Below are 9997 nucleotides of genomic sequence, written 5' to 3' on the forward strand. Positions count from 1 at the left end.
AACTCACTACAGGATTTCTTATTAAAATAATTATATGGTTTATCTTAAGTGTATACATACTGCCCAGTGGCCTGGGCATATTGTAGGTACTGAAAATGAAAGAAAATGCATCTTCAAACACATTTTATAGAATTGTTCATCACATATACTGTTAGATTTGTGTACTGTAGGGTGTTTTGTTTGGTATTTTTGTATTGCATATGGTCTCTTTTAAAGTGACAGTTAAACACATCTTTGAAAGCATAGTCACATACAAAAGAAAAATGATACAGTTGATTTCCTTCAGAATTCCTACGATGTTAAATTTGAAGGCAGCTTCAGAGTATTTTATTGGTGGTAGCTACTTGCTGATCTTTTTTAATAGTAACTCCAGAGAATAACCTGCGCATATGCCTATTAAGTTGTTCTTTTACATTAAAGTTTAGATTAAGCCCCAAGTCCGAGTAAAACAATGGAAATGTATATAGAACAAAATAGTTCTTACATGATTTAATTATACCAAGATACATGAATTTAACTTTAAATTTACTTTTATGTAGGCAAACTGTTCATTTTTGTCCATTTTACCGTTTGTTAAAATAACATCACTCTCCTACATACTCTTTTCTTGACCCAAATGAAATACTAATCTAAGGTCAAGATGAGGAGAGAAATGACTGAGATGAATGTCTTTACTAAAATAACCAATAAATTTTGTCAAACTCAAAAAAATATATATATTGATGCAGGAGCAGTAAAGGAGAGGACTCAAAAAGAACGATGCATTTTTAAAAAAATAAAAACACATTCATCAATCCTGCCAGCATGTGGTAATTATTCAATGCATCTGAAATCTGTTTCAGAAGGCTTTGGGGTATTAGTATTGGTACCTTGAAAAGTTTTCCCATGAATTATGTGCCTGGAGGACTTTAAATCAGATACAGAGATCTCAGATTGTCAGTCCTGACCATTTGCATCTCAGAGATACAAAGATGGACCTTGTAGAACAGAGTGCTTTGAGGCAGGCTTTTGGATTGTGCTCAAGAACGAGGAGTAAAGTTGATCTGGACATCCTGCCACAGCCTCAGATGTATGATTGTCTAAATGAGAGCTCAAGAGTACTGATGGAGATAATGCTTTAGGAAAGGGCCCAAACTGTGTGTCAAAAACAAAAATTAGATCACATGAGGACCAAGGCTGTCTATCTTGTCTCCAGTCTACTGCAATGGTTGGCTGTGTTTATGCCCAGTCAATATATGTTGAATGGGTGGATAAATGAATGAATAAAGGGATGGATGGATGAGTGTTGGAGAGATAATTGAGTGGGTGATGGGTGAGTGAATGGATGAATGAAGGGATGGAAGGATGGGAGGGTGAATTTTCAGTCATCTGTTTATTATTTTGAGGTTGCTGTACTCCCTTTCTCCTGAGACCCAGGCCAGCCTGATTCATTAGAAAGCACAGAGATCCTTTATTAACTCTTGAGCTTTAAGAATAGTAATACAGATTCCTCTCTCAACAATTAGGTTTATGTTGGTGTAACAAAAAAATTCTAGATGTAGAACTCAAACCTTATAAAAATATGTTGAGGGTTAACAATGCATGTGAACAGGTAAAACTTCCAATATGTACTTATGTGGCCTCTAAAAGAACATAACAATGAAGAATACTACTCAAAAAGCCCCACCACCTTAATGGCATTTGAAGCATCTTAAGTTAGTAGTAATGGTTCTTATATGATTAATTCATGAGTAATACCTTCAGGACCTTTCTTCTCTGAAATTTCAAAAAACACCTGCAAAAAAAATAAGATTCTTATATACTCACTTGCCTTTACTGTAAATACCATGCATCTGAGGAGCCCCATTTTTCATCTGGTTCATTCCCCACACAGATATTTAAAGCTTGTCTGAAATTATGACTCAAGTCCCAGAGTCACATCTGGAGTAACACCTTGTTTGCTCTGCGTCCATTTTAATGGCTTTTGACTGTGGAAAGAGGACCCAGAGATCAAGTCACATATTTTGAACTAAAGGAATGCAAAGTTGAGGAAGAATTACTATACTTCCTCCATCTGCACAACAGAATTTCTCAAAGAATCTCTGGAGAAAAATGGACGGAGCAAGGCTTTATCACGTCCCAGGCCCTGTGTAGCAATTCATGTTGTAACTATTAGGAGTTGATCATTGTTCCAGAAAGGCTCTTTAATTCACCTGCTCAGAAGGCCCTGGGCCCTCTTCTAACAGGGCAAATATCATCAAAGCCCTCTCTATGGTCTACAGGGCCTTTTGTGATCTGGAGGCACTAATTCTCTGAGGTCATCTCTTATAACACCCTACCCATTGGGATTCCACTTATCAAGCCTTATTCTCAACCTTATCTTCTCCCAGACCTTTGGATTTGCTGGGCCCTCTGCCTGGATATGCCTGCATCTTTAGTTCTCTTCTCCAAGACTTTCACCTCACAATCCTTCCTTATCAATCCTACCTGAAATACTATGCAGCTCTTCCCTGTCCCCTTGCCCTAATTTCGTTTTCTTCATGACAATAATTTGTTAATTTATTTTATGTCTGTCTCCTCAATTAAAAAGGAATATCCATGATGGCAAGGATATTTTCAATTCACTGGCATGTCCATCGCTTGTACAATATCAATATGTATTTGTGTCCATTATCCAGTGCTATGTAACAAATTATCACAAAGGTAATGACTTAAAATAACACACACTCATTATTTCAGTTTCTGTGAGTCAAGGATTGGGGCACAACTTAGCTGAGTCCTTTGCTTCACAATTTCTCATAAGGCTGCATTCAAGGTGCTGGCCAGAGCAGAGTCTCATCTGAAGATCTGGTTGGACAAGAACTTACTTCCAACCTCATGTGGCTGTTGGCAGGATTCAGTTGCTCATGGATTTTTGAACAGTATCTCAGTTCTTGTTGGCTGTAGGCTACATCTCACCCTCAGTTGATTGTCAGGGGTTCCTTCCATCAGCTCACAGTAGGGAATCTTGCTTCACCAAAGCCAGAAAGGGAGAAAGTTTGCAAACAAGAAATAAGTCACATCTTATATAACATGACCACTGAAGTACCATCACCCTTGCCATATTCTTTTGATCAGAAGCTAGTCACAGGCTGTGCCCATGCTCAAGGGGAAAGGATTACATAAGTGTGTGACTAACAAGAGGTGGGGGTTATTGGGGCCATTTTAGAGTCCATCCACCGCCATATTCAGTAAACACTTAGCCAATATTAAATTCAGTGTCAAAAAGTGGCACTGGAGTCAGGGTGCTGTGAATTCAAAACCCTTGCAATTCATCTCTTGCACGATGTAAAATCTCTAAGAAATCTTCTTCGTTCTCTCCTCAGCTTACCTCTGATTCTTTGAGGCCAGCCTGGTCTGCCTACCCACAGGAACTCCCGCAGGCTTTAGGATTCCCCCCAAAGAAATTAGCCCCACACAACCCAGGCCTATCAGGAATCTACAACCCACATGTGACTATCCAGAGGTTGTTCCTTAATCATTAGGATCTCTGGAGTGGTGAGTTGCATCCTTACTTATTCTATAGTGGAAATGATGTTCTCATTGAACAAGCATTTTGCATTTATGAGGTCTCGTTGCCAGCTAAGCTAATAATGCATCTAAAGAAAAAAAAGCATTGTGCATTCAGGGGTAGATCTTATTAATATTATTCAATTTTTAAAGGGCTATTACTTCAGAGTCCTGATGTCTGAGATACTGTTAAAGAATAATCTTTTTTTTTAAGAGTCACCGTGACAACTGAGAGATACCCCATCCCCCAACTTGAATCAATTACAGATTTTTCTACATAGGGGATTAGAGTGCATCCAGTTCAGAAGGAATTCCTTTTTTGCCTCCTTTGGCAAAAGCCTTGGCTTCTTGTCCAGAATAAGCAGGAGTCCCAACCCATCAATACTCAATATGAAGCCATTGCCATTCATTAACAGAAACTCGATCAGTAGACATCTATTGATCACCAGGCATGTGCAAGGCACTCTGAGGCATTCAGGGACATCGCTATCTGAGAAGCTGACAGGACCACTGGGGTGTAAATCACAGCCATTCAAGGCAGCAGGAGCCTGGGGCCAACCCGCATAGGAGACCTGCACAAAGGACCCTGGTGAAGAATCATGATGTCATGCTGAGCAGGCACGGCTCTGACCTACAGGGGCTGGATTGAGACAAAGCCCAAGGCAAGGTCAGGAGAAACTACCTTGGGCCCTAATTCTACACAAAGCCATCTAACAAATTCCTGGGTCAGCTTGGGCATGTCACTTAACCTCTTTGGCTTTTACTTTTATACCCTACCTGAAATGGGCCTGAGGCTTTCTTTGCTGAACCCTCAGGATCATGGTGAACATCAAACTGGGAAACAAAGGAGTGGGCTGAGGACCTTGGTGTCAAGGAAAGAGAACCCACATGAACCTTGGGGGGTGGGTACTGCTGAGATGGGCAAGACAGGAAGCAGCAGGCATTCCCAGTCTGAAGGATCATGGTCAGCAGAGAGTGAAGAAGTCTGGGGAGGAAGCCCCACCTAAGCGGGAGACAACCCTGGAAAGCAGCTCTGCTTTTGGTAGTGCTTCTCAGGCCTCTTCTCTGTAACTGCTCAGCTGTCAGGAAAGGTGTACAGCCCAGTGTACCTGCATCAGGTGAGCACTCTTCACAGTGGGATCATGCATCCCCTAGCTGGGCCAGCCAGGCCCCGAGCACAAGGGACTGGCTTATAGAAAGGATGAGCAGGATGGGGAATTGTGAGTTGCTGAAATGGTCCCGTCTATCAACTCTCCCTCATCCTCATTCCCATCTGACATCTTCCCTCCCCTTTTGCTACCTTTACTTCTATCCCAGTTTCCTACTCATTCAAGTGACTGGGCCCTTCCTTTGTATTGCTAAGAATGAAGACCACCCTATGGGCATCACCTCTCATCCTGCTCTGAGAGCACTCATTTTGTGAAGGACAATGGCTCCCAAACCTGGCTGGCATCAGAAACATCCCTAGACCTTCTGAATAGGGACAGGACTTTGCCAGAGTGAATCTACCAAGGAACCTGGCTGCCAGACAAGGAAACCTGCACTCTGAGGCTCTGCCTCTGAGAATGGGAGCTTCTGATATTTTATAACTTAGATTCCTCTCTTGCCTCACCTGTGTCTCAGCCCAGGTCACATTTGTCACCTACTGCTCTATATGTGCACTGGTGGGACCTCTCCAAGCTCTCCTAGGGACTTGGAAGCAAGGTAGAGGGGAGGCAGAGCAGCTACTAGAGAGGCTCAGCATTGAGAGATCTTCCTCACGTTATCATTCTTTCAATCACTCAATAAGAGAAATGCTCAGGCAGAAGAAAAATCATACTAGATGGAAACAGAGATCTACATAAAGGATTGAAGAACTCCAGAAATAGTAAATATGGACAAGGTGTGATCACAAAACACAGTGACTGTTTAAATTTTTAAGATTTAGTATAGTAAAAAGAACACATTGCCGTTAACACATTCATGATAGAGCCATAATTTGTGTGTCTTATTGCCAAGAGGCTCTGATTTCAATTTGTTACATTTCCAACAGCTTGACTCACCAGTGGTACATGCGTGACTGTCCCATTGGGTGACATGAGACAGTCTCATTAGGAGGCCTTTTAGTGTCTTTAGTTGCACTGTTGTGGCTATCTCAATGTCCTGAATCAATTCAAAATATTTACCTTTCACGGTCATTTAGATTTTGAGAAAGAGGCAGAAATCACAGTGCCAAATCCAGTGCATAAGGTGGATAAGGACACATCATAATATTTTTACAAGCCTGCCTTTCTGTTGGAGGGAATTCTGAAGTGGCATTCACCACATGTTTGTTCATACCTCATAAAGACACTCAAGAACATGGATTTCCAGAACTACTTCAGAACACAGTAAAAATCATGGGATAAATGTGTTTGAAGCAAGGGGGAATATTTTGAGTGGGATTAGTGGCAATGTGTCTTTTACTGGAATAATTTTTTTAAACACACACCATATTTTTTGATTAGCCTTTGTAAGTGTTTGAGTTTCCATAACAAAAATACCGTAGACTAGTTGACTTATAAACAACAAAAATTTATTTCTCACAGTTCTGGGGGCTGGGAAGTCCAATATCAGGCACCAGCAGACTCTGTATCAGTGAAGACACACCTCCTGGTTGGTTCATAGATGCCATCTTCTCACTGTGTCCTCTCATGGTAGAGGGGGCAAGGAAACTGGGATCTCTTTTATCAGGGCAGTGATCCCATTTAGGAGGGCTCTGCCTTCACGACCTAACCCTCCAAAAGATCTTCCAAAAACCATCACATTTGGGGTTTCAGTTCTAACATAAGAATTTAGGAGGCAGGAGATACAAGCATTCAGTCTATAGGAAGAAGTATAAATGATTTTGTCTTATATTTTAAATCACCTTAAAAAGATAATTAATGATTTAAAGCAAAAGCAATAGCAATGTGTTACAGGGATTAGAATACATGCAGATATAAATACATTGCATGAAAGCAATAGGACAAAGGGTAAAAGACATGAGGGAAAGCACATTTCTGTAGGTTTATTTCATAGTTCATCAGTCAGAAATAAAACTAGCACACTATGATTGGTTAAAAATACACTAACCTTAATACAACCACTGGAGATACAAAAACAAAGAGATACAACAAATGAGTAAATCAGAGGCAAAAAGGAATATTCTCAATTTATAAAATAGAACACAAAAGCCCAAATGAACAAATAGAAAAATAAGAAAATAATAGCGTTATTAATCTTATTAAATTTAAAACATTTCAATATAAACAAAAGGCAAGTTTGTCAGGTCAAATTTTAAAAACATTATATACAACTATATCATACTTACCAAAACTACTTTAATTATAAAGATGCAAACAGATTAAAGAAAAAAAGGATGGAAAAGGATGTACATGTTCATAGCAGATGAAGTCATTTTCAGGTCAGAGACTATTAAAAGATAAAGAAGGTAATTCATAATAATAAGGGGCATTTCATCATCTTAAATATTTATGCACCTAATAGAATTTAACAATACATGAAGCAGAAATTTAAAGTAGACAAGTTCAGTTATAGTAGAAGATATTAACCCTTCATCCAATAATTGATAGAATAAACAAAAAGAAAATCAGTGCAAATTTGGAAGAATTTAAAAACATTGCCAACCTATTAATTCACACTTATGTAACACTCCACCCCAAAACAGCAGAATATACATTCTTTTCAAGGATACACGGAACATTTTTCAAGCTGGACTACACAATGGACCAAAAATCAAATCTCAGTAGGAATCAAATCACACAGAGTGTTTTCTAACACAATGGAATTAAAGTAGAAACGGGTAACAGAAAGATAGCTGAAAATGCCTTCGTATTTGAAAACTAAGCAAACACATAATAAACACGTAATTAAACACCAAATGGCTCAAAAGAGAAATTAGAAAGTGTTTTTGAAATGAATGTAAATGAAAACATTTGGATTTTTGGGATTCTGTTAAAGCAGTGATTAGAAGGAAAAGCACTGACAATATATTTGAAAGTAAGAAAAGTCTGAAATCAATGACCTAAACTTCTACCTTAAGGACCTGGGGGGAGGGGGATAACAGCAAAGTGAGTATGCTGAAGAAAGTAAATAACAATGTGTTGTAGTCAGTTTTGGCAAAGGAATACATTTACTACAGGATACATAGTTTATAAGATTATTTTTATGATAATTACCCAAAAAGTCAAATGCAAGAGATTAACCACTCACTAGGGGCCCAAGGAATCCAGCTGAGGACCTGGATCCAATCAATTTCCCACACAAGTCCAGCTAAAGGCTTAGAGTGCAAGGCAGTGTCCTCCACGAGTCCAGCCAGTGGCCTAGAGCCTATGATAATGTCTCACGCTTGTCCGTATTGAGGATCTGCACCTGGAAGGCCCAAAGGCCGTGGTGGAAGCCAGAAAACCTACACCAGTGAGATGAAGGATTTGTCCCACCATGCTGAGGGATCCACATTGGAGCCAGGAAATGATGCTTACAGTGAAGATCAGAGCTCCTCTGACAAAAATAGCAGTTATTCCCAGCGACAGTGAGGCCCTGAGTTCATCCTTCGACGAGATCAGCCTAGTTCACATGAGGAAAACCATCCACAGCAAGCTTCTTCTAGAAAATCAACAGGCCACAATCTTCCCCCTCTGGTTCTTTTTTTAATAGCTATTGGTAACAATCTTCAGGTGGATTCTCCATGCCCAGACCACATTGATTCAGTTCAGCTGGGCATTGTAAGTTGACCATTAATTAATCCACTACACAATGTAAGAGCAGAAAAGAAATATAAAACAGAAAAACAACAGAGAAGTCCAATGACACCAAAATCATCTTCTTGAAACATTCAACAAAATTGGTAGCCCTTTAGAAGACAGAGGAAAGACACAGTTATTATCAGTATCCGGAATGAGAGAGGAGAAATCTTTGTGGAACCCACAGACATTGAAAAAGGCATAAAGGGACTATAATGAACAACTCTGCACTAACATATTTGACAATTTACATAAAATTGATCAATTTCTTAAAAGACACATTTTTAGAGTAGGGAACTAGCTACACATGAGCTAGAGAAGATGAACTAATAGGCAAGCTAAAGAAGGAAGCCCTGGACCTTCTGGCAGACAATGGTCTAAGATTCCTGAGCTTGCTCTCAGTTTCCTGTACCAGGAACCTTGTACTCCCTTCAGGTTCTCCACCCATGCCCCATTCCAATTCAGGACCTGCACATGCTCAGACGAAGGAAGACACAGGCCCTCTTGAGCCTGATCTACATTCATTTGCACTGTAGTTTTGACCCCTCAATGGGCTTTGGCTGTCAAGCTTGTTTTGAGGAGAACCAATGTAAATTCAAAAACTCCCCCATCCCATGTGGAGACTCACAGGTAATTAGAAGAAAGCCTCATTAGTTTCTACCTACAATCACTCCCCAAATTCTAAGAAAACAAAAGAGAAACCAACCCCAGACCTTGCTTCTGTAGCTACCTGGGCTCTGTGTGTCCTCCTTTCCTAACCTCATACTTTCATTACTGGAAGCTGCCTCCTCTGGGCTTTGTCCATCTGGAGCTCTCCTGAGTGTACTATACTCTCCAATGAGGGTTAACCTTGCTTAGGAGTACACTTTGCTTGTCATACAATAAAGAGTTTGCTAAAACTTTCACTTTTTGACTCTGAGTCCCTTCTGTGGATCTCCTCACAAATCTTCTCCATGAGGATCCAAGAGCCAAAATTGTCAAAAGGCTCATCATCACTGAGTCTACCCTCACAATTCCTGTTTAGCATCTCACTAGATTTCAGCCAGTCCAATAAGGGTAAAAAATAAAAGACATTCCGATTGGAAAAGAGGAAGTAAAATTGCCTGTATTCACACATGAAATAATCAATCATCTCTGCAGAAAAATCTTAAGGGGTCTGCCTGCCAAAAGCCACTAGAACTAATAAATGAGTGTAGCAAGACTGCAGGTCACAAAGTAAATATCCAAACACCAATTTTATTTTATTTTTATTAAATTCTTTTACTGGTACATTGTAGGTATACAACACAATTACATTTCTCATTGGGAATTGTACCTTTACATAATGCATCTTGGTTCTTATTTTTTCCCCATTCCTAGCCTTCCCTTCACGCCCTCCACCCTTCCCTATTTACAAAGACTTTATTTCCATTTTTTCCATTTCTCAGCATTTTTCCTTTCCCTTCTTTCCTTTCCCCTGCCCCTCCCACTACCCCTACCCATTTGGACTTTTTCTTCCTATTTTACGTTTTCGATTATTCATTCTAATAATTGGTACATTTTAGGTATACAATATAATGACATTCATCATTGGAAATTTGGACCTTTACATAGCCTCTCTTGGTTCTTATTTTTCACCCTTGCCCAGCCCTCCCTTCAACCCCTCCATTCCTCCCTATTTACAAAGATTTTGTTCCTATTTTTCCATTTTCTCATATTAATCCCAT

The sequence above is a fragment of the Heterocephalus glaber genome, unplaced genomic scaffold (genome assembly GCF_053883595.1).
Source record: "Heterocephalus glaber isolate CG9 unplaced genomic scaffold, H.glaber_assembly_v1.0 deba00001504, whole genome shotgun sequence".
In the NCBI taxonomy this organism is placed as follows: domain Eukaryota; kingdom Metazoa; phylum Chordata; class Mammalia; order Rodentia; family Bathyergidae; genus Heterocephalus; species Heterocephalus glaber.